The sequence below is a fragment of the Oncorhynchus mykiss genome, chromosome 13, assembly GCF_013265735.2.
Source record: "Oncorhynchus mykiss isolate Arlee chromosome 13, USDA_OmykA_1.1, whole genome shotgun sequence".
Lineage (NCBI taxonomy): Eukaryota > Metazoa > Chordata > Actinopteri > Salmoniformes > Salmonidae > Oncorhynchus > Oncorhynchus mykiss.
The window spans coordinates 64702559-64715883 of record NC_048577.1 but is presented as its reverse complement, the minus strand read 5'-3'; the positions used below and the strand labels follow the sequence as shown (position 1 = coordinate 64715883).

Here is a 13325-nt window from a genome sequence, read left to right as displayed (position 1 = left end):
TTTGCTTGTGTGATTTCAGGGCTCCTGACTGATTAAAGCTCTTTCCACAATGATCACAGCTAATAAGATTTCTCTCCTGTGTGTGTTCGCTGGTGTCTAGTCAGGGTGGAACCTGCAGCAAAGCTCTTCCCACACTGATCACAGCTATAAGGCTTCTCTCCAGTGTGTGTTCGCTGGTGTGTAGACAGGGAGGAAAATACAGCAAAGCTCTTTCCACACTGATCACAACTATAAGGCTTCACTCCTGTGTGTGTTCTGTGGTGTGCAGTCAGGTGGGAAGCTAGAGCAAAGCTCTTCCCACACTGATAACAGCTATACGGCTTCTCTCCAGTGTGTGTTCTGTGGTGTGTAGTCAGGGTGGAAGCTAGAGCAAAGCTCTTCCCACACTGATAACAGCTATAAGGCTTCTCTCCAGTGTGTATCCGCTGGTGTGAATACAGGTTATCTGATTGAGCAAAGCTCTTTCCACAATGATCACAGCTATAAGGCTTCTCTCCTGTGTGTATCCGCTGGTGTCTAGTTAGTTTTTCTGATTGAGCAAAGCTCTTTCCACAATGATCACATCTATAAGGTTTCTCTCCTGTGTGTATCCGCTGGTGTCTAGTTAGTTTTTCTGATACAGCAAAGCTCTTCCCACACTGATCACAGCTATAAGGCTTCACTCCAGTGTGAGTTCGCTGGTGTGTAATCAGGGTGGAAGCTACAGCAAAGCTCTTCCCACACTGACCACAGCTGTAAGGCTTTTCTCCAGTGTGAGTTCGCTGGTGTGTAGTCAGGGAGGAAACTATAACAAAGCTCTTCCCACACTGACCACAGCTGTAAGGCTTTTCTCCAGTGTGAGTTTGCTGGTGTGCAGTCAGGGAGGAAACTCCAGCAAAGCTCTTTCCACACTGACCACAGTTATAAGGCTTCTCTCCAGTGTGTATTCGCTGGTGTCTAGTTAGTCTATCTGATACAGCAAAGCTCTTCCCACACTGATCACAACTATAAGGCTTCTCTCCTGTGTGTGTTCGCTTGTGTGTAGTCAGGCTGCCTGAATGTTTGAAGCTCTTTCCACACTGATCACAGCTATAAGGTTTCTCTCCTGTGTGTGTTCGCTGGTGTATAATCAGGGTGGAAGCTGCAGCAAAGCTCTTCCCACACTGACCACAGCTATAAGGCTTCTCTCCAGTGTGAGTTTGCTGGTGTGCAGTCAGGGAGGAAACTCCAGCAAAGCTCTTTCCACATTGACCACAGTTATAAGGCTTCTCTCCAGTGTGTATTCGCTGGTGTCTAGTTAGTGTTTCTGATACAGCAAAGCTCTTCCCACACTGATCACAACTATAAGGCTTCTCTCCTGTGTGTGTTCGCTGGTGTGTAGTCAGGTTGCCTGAATGATTGAAGCTCTTCCCACACTGATCACAGCTATAAGGTTTCTCTCCTGTGTGTACACGCTGGTGTACAGTTAAGGCTCCTGCACTAACAAAGCTTTTCCCACAATCAAGGCAGGGGTAAGGCTTCTCCCCTGTATGAATTCTTACATTAGATTTGAAGGTGTTAGATGCAGCAAAACTCTTCCCACACTGATCACAGTGAATAATGAAGCCACTCTGGCTTGTGAAACTCTTCCCACAGTCAGAGCAGCAGTGGTGAGGTTTCTTCCCTGTATGTCCCTGCTGGTGTTTCGTGGGGTGTTCTAATCTGGAGAGACTCTTCTCTGTCTCGTCAGCAACAGGATGTTGTTGAGGCTCCCCAGATGATAAGCCCCTCCCGCTGAGAGAACAACAGTGTATGTCCCCTGTGAAACAAAGACATTGAATAACTAGGTTTTGGAAATACAGGTCTATAAATAGTATTATTTTTGTAAAAAGTATTTGTTATTTAGCAGACGCTCTTATCCAAAGCGACTTACAGGAGCAATCAGGGTTAAGTACCCTGCCCAAGAGCAGACAGATGGTTTTACCTTGTTGGCTCAGAGATTCAAACCAGCAACCTTGCGATTACTGGCCTTAACCACTAGGCTAACTGCCTCCCTCTTCAATAAATACACTATGGTCAGTTTATTAGGAACACCTCCATTCACAAAACTGGATCGACAATTTACAGGCCACTGAGTGTTTACTGTTTATCAATCAATTAACAGAAGTTGCAGAAGCAGATTGTGTTCTAATATACCCCCCCCCCCCCCCCCCCCCATTGTTCTTACTTGATGAAATCAGATCTCCCTCCTCGTGTCCTTCTCTCACAGTTCCACTCTGCCCTGGTGTTTTCCTGCAGTCGACCAGCAGCACAGAAATCCTCTTCAGATCCAGCAGTAAGGCGCTACCAGGAGAGTTGTGACCAGGGGACTCCGGCAGGGTGGAGGGGGACGGACTAGCTCTGTCCTGGTGACCACAGGAAGTATTGTACATAGAATATCATTAGACCAAACATTTGATTAGTCTAAATCTCTGATTGATTGGTGCATCCTTATAATACCTCCTTTCTCCTGAAGTGTGTAACCGTTCACTACTTTCCACAAATGTCTTGTATATTTCACTTTGGCAAATGTTTCTAAATAGAATTGGAATATTTTTTACAAAATTTAAAAACGTATAAAACTTGATGGTAGAACAAAGAGCAGAACAGAAACGAAAAGCTCCACCCCCTCTTTCAAGATGTAGATGTCGCCTCCCCTTCCAACGTGTGAAAGATGGTAACACCTGCTAAATCATGTTGTTCAAATAACCAGTGATGAAAAACCTAAACACCAGAACTACTGCTGCTAGTTATCCCACTTGGAGCATGTTGAGAAAAATGTCAGTCTCATAGTTTCAGTATCCTTACACAGTACATACATAGAAGAAACCATCAGATATAGGGGTATTGTGGCATGTTGTGACGGCCCTGAATTTTTCTGAACCGTCTCAGTGCTTCTCCTTCCAATAGGGTGCTTTCCCTTTAATTGCCAATTAAATAGCCAGCATCAGCTGCGCAAAAGTGGGGTTGTGATGGAGACGTGAATGAGGATGTGTTCAACCCTCAGTTCTGAAGCTTCTCTATTCCGGTTGTTTTGTTGCGGTTAAACGTGTGTTTTGTAGCCTAATAGAGTTTACCCAGGATCGGATCCACTCTTTGTGTCCGTGGACTACACCTCTCCGTTTTTCGTGGCCTTTCTCCGCTGGAGATCTGTTGGCGGATTGGATTGTCTGACTGACCGACTGACTACAACCTTTTTGTATACGGTATTTCATTTGTTTTGATGTGAGGTATACTGTGATGATTTATGTAGTTAGTTGTAGTTGAGGACTTAGTAAGAGTTGATACGCTTCAAAGTTCTGTGGTAAAATAATTGTTATATTGATTGTATGATTAATACTGGGTTTACGCTACACTTGAATGAACGGACAAACATCGCGTGACTAAGGTCACGGGAGTTCCCTGAACTCCTTTACCGGGCTGGACTCTTTACGCCCGAGGTACAGGACATTTCTGGAGGAACCAGAACTCATTGTGATATTATTATATGTGTGTGTGTAATCATTGGTGTTGCTAATACAACCCACGCAAAAGAATATAGTTGTTTTTTGAAGTTCTTTCCAATGTTTTAAGGGTTTATGAAAAGTTGATTTCCATGACTTTAACATAAGTCCTTTGTATTGGGTGTAGACTTGACGGACCAGATGGGACTCATTCCCTCCCAAACCAAAAGGAGAAACCAATGTTTTCTCTGGTAGGCACAACCTACCTGGCACCCCTATAAATAATAACCTCAAGTCAAAACTGTTACATAAAAAATGGCACCCCAGATGGGACAGCTCAACATTGAGAACTAACCAAAGCAAATCTTTTGTGTGGAATTAAAACAATGGATTCACCCCAAGATAATGTGCTCATCCATGTCATACCTGTCAATGGGAATACACAGGGCCATTCTGACCATCAAGCTGACAATACAAATCATAATGTGAATGGAGATAATGGAGTTGATTTGGGCCAGAGCCCTAGGAATCTGAATGCTCGGTCTGGACCACAGGCCACAGGAGGTCTAACCAGTTACTCACTTATTGACATGGATCTGTGTGGAAGTACTGAGCTAGCCCTCCCTCTGACACCCAACCTTCCTCCATTGTCTGGTTTATCTCCAGAGGTTGTAGTCTTACAACTTCAAGGTGACATCCTTGATATTCGTCGGACTCAACAACATCTCCAAACTCTTATCCACCATAATTTCCAATGTCTGAGGGAAGAGCAACAACAGAGTGCCATGGAATTCAGAAACTCACTGAGCACTCGAACCCACATGCTGACAGAGCTCAGTGAGAGTGGAAGACAGGAAATGACTGGTGCCATGGACAGGCAGTTTGACTACCAACGAAACCAACTCACTGCCACTCTCCAATGGCGCCTGCAACATCATCACACTGAGGTCCTCAAGGACGTTAATTCTGTTTTTTTCTCCCATGGTTAACACTGTAGACCACTTGCAGACAGAACTCTCTAATTGTGTTAAAATGTTGGATGACGTGTCTGTGGACATGGCCTCCATTAGGCACAACTCCTTACACAGAGTTTCTCTGGTGTCCACTTCAGTTCAGACCACTGAGGGCCAAGCTGGCACCTCTGAACAGCCAAGACCAGAGTATCTGTGACTTTGCATACGGTTACCACTCCCTGTGCAGAAGGTGGAAACCTGGCATTGAGGAGGAAGAGGTAATTAAATTGATCTTGAAGAACATCAACCCACTACTAGCCAGTCAACTCCGAGAACGAGTCACCACTGTCGATGGACTGGTTCGCTTGGGACAGCAGTTTGAGAAGGACAGAGAATGCCAACAGCAATATGACCAGAGAAAGAAACAGACACCCAAACAGTTACCCAAGACAGACTATCAACAACAGCCAGAGTCTCCAGCCAAGACCCCTCTCGTGTTCTGTTGGAGATGTAGCCAAAAGGGACATTCTTCAGCTACATGTCCAAGACCGTATCAAGTAAACCCTTCCAGAAACCACAAATCACAACAGGCCAACACACCTAACTATTTTCACAGGAATCACCATCCTACTCTGGGTGCTTTAACCAGAGCTGAAACCCCAAGAGTCACTGCCTACGCCCCCCCCATCGACATCCCCTTCCTTTCAGTTAATACCGCACCAACTGGTGTTACCCCTGTCCATAGGCCCATGGACAGGAAGAGCCATCTTGGATACCGGGTCATCCTACACACTGCTCAATGAGAAACTGTGGAAGGAGGTTAAAGACCCACAATACAACTTGAAGCCGTGGACAGAAGGTCCACTCTCTGGCTGATGGTGAGGCTAGACGACCACTTGGATGGAGTGAGGTAGAGTTCCGCCTGTGTAACAGCTCCTATGTGATTCCTTCGGTTATCCTACAAACCAAGAACCTTGCTTTTCCTGTCGTGTTGGGAATTGATTTCATGTACTTCAGTGGTGTCCAGATTGATATAGTGGAGGAAGCACCTGTTTCCTTTTCGACTTGCGGTAACTCTAAATCAATAGTTGTTTAGTATTCAGAAAACATTCACTTGCTCGACCATTCTGAAGGTCATGTAACTGTTACATGCAACATTTTTTGTGAACTTAACAGGACAGATGTTGCTCTCTAGTTTTATGATGTAACAAAGGTCTGGTTGAATGTATTCTGCCACTGTCTTCTTGTCTCAGCTGAGTCAAGGCATATGAACTAACAGGTTATAACAACGCAATGATCACAACATGTAAAATAGCTATTTTTCTGGCTTTCTTCCCTGGTGATTTTTACCTACACACCACTACTGCAAGTTGTAACTTTGCCCTCATTATTTCTCCATGGTTCTGACTTTACCTGCTCGTTGCGCATTGCCTTGTATCAATCTGTGTGTTTTAGGCTAGTAGGCTACTTTGCTGAAGGACAAAATATCCCACGTGTTTATTACCACCATTGTTTATGAAACAGTATAACTTTAGACCGTCCCCTCGCCCATACCCGGGCGCGAACCAGGGACTCTCTGCACACCCACGAAGCATCGTTACCCACAAAAGCCGCGGCCCTAGCAGAGCAAGGGGAACCACTACTTCAATGTCTCAGAGCAAGTGACGTCACCGATTGAAACGCTATTTGGTGCACACCGCTAACTAAGCTAGCCGTTTCACATCCGTTACATTTATTTTGTTCAAATGGAACGAATGGATATGGAAGATCAAATATGATTAAACTAGACATGTTATACACCACAGTAGGAAAACTGTTAATAAGTCGACATAACTTACCCGATCCATCGTTGAAGCCGTTCTTTCTAATGCGTTTCTTCAAATAAACGTGACAGTAAATCTGTAGCTAGCCTACACTAGTTACTTTCTTTGTTACCGCGTTCAGATAAAGCTAGACCAGAGCAAACGTTAATTTAAATATCAACACTCGACTTACGTTGTGACAAATATATATGTCTGATGTAGCCTAATCTTACTTCAGAAAGATCCTGGATATGATTGTAATCTATTAAAGTCAATAAAACGTCCAACACCCTATTCACCAAAAATACTGTTGTTGTCTACCTCTACCCCAGAGTCTGTTGGAACAACGTCCTCTTCGGGAGTCCAGATAGTTTTAATTGTCTGAGGCCCAGTAAGTGTAGCCTAAAAAATACCAAATTACAAGCTATACGTGCTGCGAAGCATGCAGCATTTACAGCAATGCAACCTCCGAAGTAGTCAGTGTGTTACAAGCATTTCGCTACACCCGCTATAACATCTGCTAAACACAAGTATGTGACCAAAAAAAATGGATTGATTTATAATTCTTCCGCTTTACAGACCAGATCCAGAGATGTTGAGAAGGAAGTGGTCTTCTTCTTCTTTAGTGTTATGGCGGTCCGCAAAACAATGACTATTGGTGCACTTCCCCACCTAGTGTGTTGGCTGTGTATCAGCCTACTATTCTGTAGTATGAATTCATTACACTTTGTCAAAAAACAAATAACCCTACACCCATTTAAACATCATTATTCCACTACTTTGGCCCTCTGATTCAACACCAGGCCAGCATCCTGGGAGGACAGGATATTATCCTTCAAAACACTTTGTAAATATGCAGTAAAATATTATACACCCAAGTACTTCTCTACAGCTGCCACCACAACATCTATCCACTGTGTTTTACATTCTATTACTGTGGTACAGTTGACAACCATGGCCATGAACTTGGCCAAAACTTACTGAAGCATGTTATTCCTATCACTCTATTGACTTCAGCCTAATTACAGGGATCCTCTCAGGATCCTTCACCCTGGACCCATCTTCCTCTACTACTCTCTTCACTGCCTCAGCATACAACACCTTCTGCACTACTGTGATCCTGGTAACCTCAACCTGTCTTTCTCTCACTGGACACATCTGATCTCCAGCACCATGTGTACCCCTACAGTTTATACACACAACTTTTTACATCAATACTACACATTCCTTTCTATCAGGTCCTCCTGCACACTTCTCACATCTAGGAATCTCCCTGATACACACTGCTGGAAGGAAGTAGTCAAGGAAGGGAGTTTGTGTTTATACAGGAAGTACCGCCCCCACTTACCGTCAACCAATCATTTCGATGTTGAGCTATACGAGCTCGCCAGCTTGTAGTCTTGAAACTCGGAAATGAGATACGTTTGGCTCGTTCATCCATCCCAATGGGGAAAATGTTTGGTTTTGGAATAAATACTGAAAATAAGATAAGCACAGGCTTGAGGTGATCTTATACGTTTGTTCTATGAGATAATAGCAGTCAGTTAATATGAACTTTATATACACTGCTCAAAAAAATAAAGGGAACACTTAAACAACACAATGTAACTCCAAGTCAATCACACTTCTGTGAAATCAAACTGTCCACTTAGGAAGCAACACTGATTGACAATACATTTCACATGCTGTTGTGCAAATGGAATAGACAACAGGTGGAAATTATAGGCAATTACCAAGACACCCCCAATAAAGGAGTGGTTCTGCAGGTGGTGACCACAGACCACTTCTCAGTTCCTATGCTTCCTGGCTGATGTTTTGGTCACTTTTGAATGCTGGCGGTGATTTCACTCTAGTGGTAGCATGAGACAGAGTCTACAACTCGCACAAGTGGCTCAGGTAGTGCAGCTCATCCAGGATGGCACATCAATGCGAGCTGTGGCAATAAGGTTTGCTGTGTCTGTCAGCGTGGTGTCCAGAGCATGGAGGCGCTACCAGGAGACAGGCCAGTACATCAGGAGACGTGGAGGAGGCCGTAGGAGGGCAACAACCCAGCAGCAGGACTGCTACCTCCGCCTTTGTGCAAGGAGGAGCAGGAGGAGCACTGCCAGAGCCCTGCAAAACGACCTCCAGCAGGCCACAAATGTGCATGTGTCTGCTCAAACGGTCAGAAACAGACTCCATGAGGGTGGTATGAGGGCCCAACGTCCACAGGTGGGGGTTGTGCTTACGACAGCCCAACACGTGCAGGACGTTTGGCATTTGCCAGAGAACCAAGATTGGCAAATTCGCCACTGGCGCCCTGTGCTCTTCACAGATGAAAGCAGGTTCACACTGAGCACATGTGACAGACGTGACAGAGTCTGGAGACGCCGTGGAGAACGTTCTGCTGCCTGCAACATCCTCCAGCATGACCGGTTTGGCGGTGGGTCAGTCATGGTGTGGGGTGGCATTTCTTTGGGGGGCCGCACAGCCCTCCATGTACTCGCCAGAGGTAGCCTGACTGCCAATAGGTACCGAGATGAGATCCTCAGACCCCTTGTGAGACCATATGCTGGTGCGGTTGGCCCTGGGTTCCTCCTAATGCAAGACAATGCTAGACCTCATGTGGCTGGAGTGTGTCAGCAGTTCCTGCAAGAGGAAGGCATTGATGCTATGGACTGGCCTGCCCGTTCCCCAGACCTGAATCCAATTGAGCACATCTGGGACATCATGTCTCGTTCCATCCACCAACGCCACGTTGCACCACAGACTGTCCAGGAGTTGGCGGATGCTTTAGTCCAGGTCTGGGAGGACATCCTTCAGGAGACCATCCGCCACCTCATCAGGAGCTGTCGTGGATAATTGTTTTAGAAATATAATACTCTCAGAAGAACTTTGTGAATTCAATGTAGACTTTAATACAATTTATTAAGAGCCGTGCTGGTCCGCGGAACAGCCGCCCCTTCTTAGCACTGGCTCTGCTTTTATACATACATAGTATTTGTGTACATCACATATGTAAATAAAGTTACTCCCCCTTAGTTCGTCTGCCACCATTAAATTCATATTCTGAGTTCTTTGCTTGTTTACACCCAATAACGCTGATATCTGCTTTTGGTTAGGTTATAACGATGACAGAACTCTTTCCATGTTCTAAAAATAATGTATGTATTGCATGCTTATGTTTTACGTGTTAGTCATCAGTTATCTTGCCTACATCTTTCTTCCTGTATCCTGCTGATGATTAATAAACAAAACAAGACAAACAAAACCATCACAGATAACACAAAAAAATACAGCAGCAGATTGTTACACTTACACTACAGGTTATTCCCCTAACAGCACAATAACTTGCATTACCCAAGTGTGTGTGTGTGAGAGAGATATTGTACAGGTGTGTACATGTCAATAATTCCTTTATTTTACTTTTAGACGGGTGTATTGTTAGATATTACTGCACTGTTGGAGCTAGGAACACCAGCATTTACAATTGTATCTTTGTCAAATAAGCACCAAAAGGGGTCAAACAAAGCTAGCTAGATTACGGGAGTATCCGGAAACCCTGTGTCTGTCTGTCACAAAATGTAGGTGCTAACCTTTTGTGACAGCATGCCTTTTCCTTTTGGACTAAAACTATAAGAATATTCAGAGTTATGAAAACTGGTTGTTTTGCAAATGTTGAATTTATAATATGGCTACTAATAATGGAAAAGCTATCTCAAAGTTAAAGTATACAGACTTGACGATATTCTTGCAGAAAAATGTATTATGAATGCAAACGTCTCCTTCTAGATTTGCACAAATGTACCTGGGTGACTTCACACTAAATGTCATGTAGAACGCTCATACTTCAAGTTATCCGTCTGAAACTGTGCGCACACACCGCTGCCATCTTGTGGACACCATCGGAATTACAACCAGAGTGATGGCTAAAACTGGGACCTTTCTCTTGCATTTCAAAGATGGTGGTAGAAAAAAACAGGTTGTTTTTTTCTTTGCATTTTCTTCTAACAGATCTATTGTGTTATATTCTCCTACATTCAATTCACATTTCCACAAAGTTCAAAGTGTTTCCTTTCAAATGGTACCAAGAATATGCATATCCCTGCTACAGGCAGTTAGATTTGGGTATGTCATTTAGTCGAAAATTGAAAAAAAGGGAGCTATCCCTAAGAAGTTTTAATTAATGACTCCAACCTCTGCAGACAGGCGAACGGGTTGCTATGGTGATGGTGGACCTCTGCAGACAGGCGGACAGGTTGCTATGGTGATGGTGGACCTCTGCAGACAGGCGAACAGGTTGCTATGGTGATGGTGGACCTCTGCAGACAGGCGAACAGGTTGCTCGGATGTGTTAGAGTGTCATGCAGGAAGCCACAGAAGTGGATAACAACAGCCTCCCTCGCAGTACAGTAGTATTTCCTGGCCTTGGCCTGCTGGACACCTCAGACATTTTGGGCATCAGCAGATTGAATCTGAAATACATAAAGAACAAAGACATACAAATAGACAATGAATTGCTGTCCAAAAAAAACTATATTAGATATGTCATTTTATCAGTACATAAAGCATTGAAACATGATGTTACCAATTGTAACCGTGTTTGTTGTAATTTACTGGAGATTGCATATTGATGATGACTTCTGGAGTACTTAGAATAGCATTCTAGAGCCACTACCTGTTCCAGATGCTGGACAAGCAAGCCCCTGGTACCGTCGCAGGAAGAGGTCCAGTGCACGCAATAGGTGTCCTTCCCCATCGGGTCCTGCCAATTCTGGTGGGCACCAGCGGTGTGTGCCCAAGAGCCTGGAAGCTGTTCAACCGGGTTTGCCCTGTTCAGTGGACTGGTGTGGTAGAAGGTGTACAGTCGTGGCAAAAAGTTTTGAGAATGACACAAATATTAAATGTCCACAAAGTGTGCTGCTTCAGTGTCTTTAGACATTTTTGTCAGATGTTACTATGAAATACTGAAGTATAATTACAAGCATGTCATAAGTGTCACAGGCTTTTATTGACAATTACATGAAGTTGATGCAAAGAGTCAATATTTGCAGTGTTGACCCTTATTTTTCAAGGCCTCTGCAATATGGTGCATAAACTCTTTGGCCTGCTTCTCATTTCTATTAGTTGAGCCCACAACGATTCCTTTTTTGTCATCCAAACCACAAAAATAAAGACATCAAATTAATTCAATAATAATTCAATATACAATCATGTTATCCAATATAGCTGTCAGTTTATTGTGCTAAATTAGCCTTCTAGCCTTTGTTTACTTAAGGGTCAACACTATAAGGCTGGTAAAGTCAATTGTGTCACAATGCTTCAAAATGTAAACAGCATCTGTAGACAAACATTCAAATAGAATGTCACAGAGCCATAGGAAAGCATGGAGATCCATTTCATCATCAGTAGGCCTATAATTTGGTTATTTATACACTATTTTGAGGTGAACCAAAGCTTATCAATAACTGAGAAATAACCTACAATACTGGACCACATCTGATAAATAGACTTGAAAAATCTAGCTACAAAAGTACTAGTCTAGCTACAAGAGTAACAACATTCACTTACTCGCACATCCACTCAAAGTCAGAATGTGGTCTCATCTTCTTGCCAATGGCATGTACAGTCCTAAACAGTATCTTCATCTTCGTGCTGGTCTGCTCTGACATTGCCATTATTGCCGTCACAGAGGGTGTCAAGAGGAGAGGCTCTGATTGAGCCTGGGACACTCGGCACGCAGGCAATGTGACATTGCTGTGTTCATGGTCACAAATGTTCTCCAGCTTCATCATTTTATTTCTGATAACAAATGAGTTGTTTCTGCTTTTATCTTCAGCATACTGGTGGCACACAGAACAATTCATCACCACAGTCTCCGCATCTTACTGTAGCCAGCCTCTTGAAACACCTTTATCTCCAAACCTTTTAACCATTTCTCACAAAACTTCCTGTGATTCGTCCTCCTTTTCGTCAGTGGGTTTTCGTTTCAAAAGGTTGGCTCACTCCAGGTAAATATCGCCACATAATAGCTATTTATTGAACAGTAGCTAGCAGCAGACCCGTGGCAAGTGAGCGATGTCGAGTAGCTGATGTACCGTGTGGTAAACAGTGCCGTGAAACTAGAAGCACTAGAGACGGTCTGTGGTAGGCTGGCAAACATGAATAATTCCCTTGAGCCATCATGCCAGATTTGATTGCATTACTATTTTGGTACAAACATTTACCCACCAGTGTGGCGGATAACATTCTGAGATTTACTCGCCAAATGAAAAATCTATCCACATTTGGCGCTTGGCGGGTGTTAATTTCAGAACCTGCTGCCATCTATCTACGGTTTCTGGTTGGGGTAGGTTAATAGTCACAGTAGGTACAACATCTCCAATGCACTTCCTTATAAACTCACTCACCGAATCAGCGTATAAATCAATATTATTTTCTGAGGCTACCTGGTACATGTCCCAGTCCACACGATCAAAACAATCTTGAAGCGTGGGTTACGCTTGGTCAGACCAGTGTTGAATAGTCCTCGTCAGGAGATACATCCTGTTTGAGTTTCTGCATATAGGAAGGCAGGAGCAAAATGGAGACGTGGTCAGATTTGCAGAACGGAGGGCAGGGGAGGGCCTTGTATGCATCGCGGAAGTTAGAGTAGGAGTGATCCAGTGTATTGCCCTCACGAGTGCTACAATCAATATGCTGATAGAATTTAGGGAGCCTTGTTCTCAAATTTGCTTTGTTAATTAAAATACCCAGCTACAATAAATGCAGCCTTAGGATATATCGTTTCCAGTTTGCAAAGAATCCAGTGAAGTTCCTTGAGGGTCGTCGTGGTATCGGCTTGAGGGGGGATATACACGGCGGTGACAATAACAGACGAGAATTATCTTGGGAGATAACACGGTTGGCATTTGATTGTGAGGAATTCTAGGTCAGGTGAACAAAAGGACTTGAGTTCTTGTATGTTGTTACGATTACACCATGAGTCGTTAATCATGAAACAAACAACCTGCCCTTCATCTTCCCAGAGATGTTTATTTCTGTCAGCGTGACGCATAAAGAATCCCGGTGGCTGTACGGACTCCGACATCATATCCCGAGAGAGCCATGTTTCCGTGAAACCGAGTATGTTACAGTCCCTGATGTCTCTC

At 43.9% G+C, this 13325-nt stretch overlaps 1 pseudogene; it reads right to left on the bottom strand.

Moving 5' to 3' along the window:
* LOC110514160 overlaps window positions 1-13325 on the bottom strand; it is a 209545-nt pseudogene continuing 196220 nt past the window's right edge.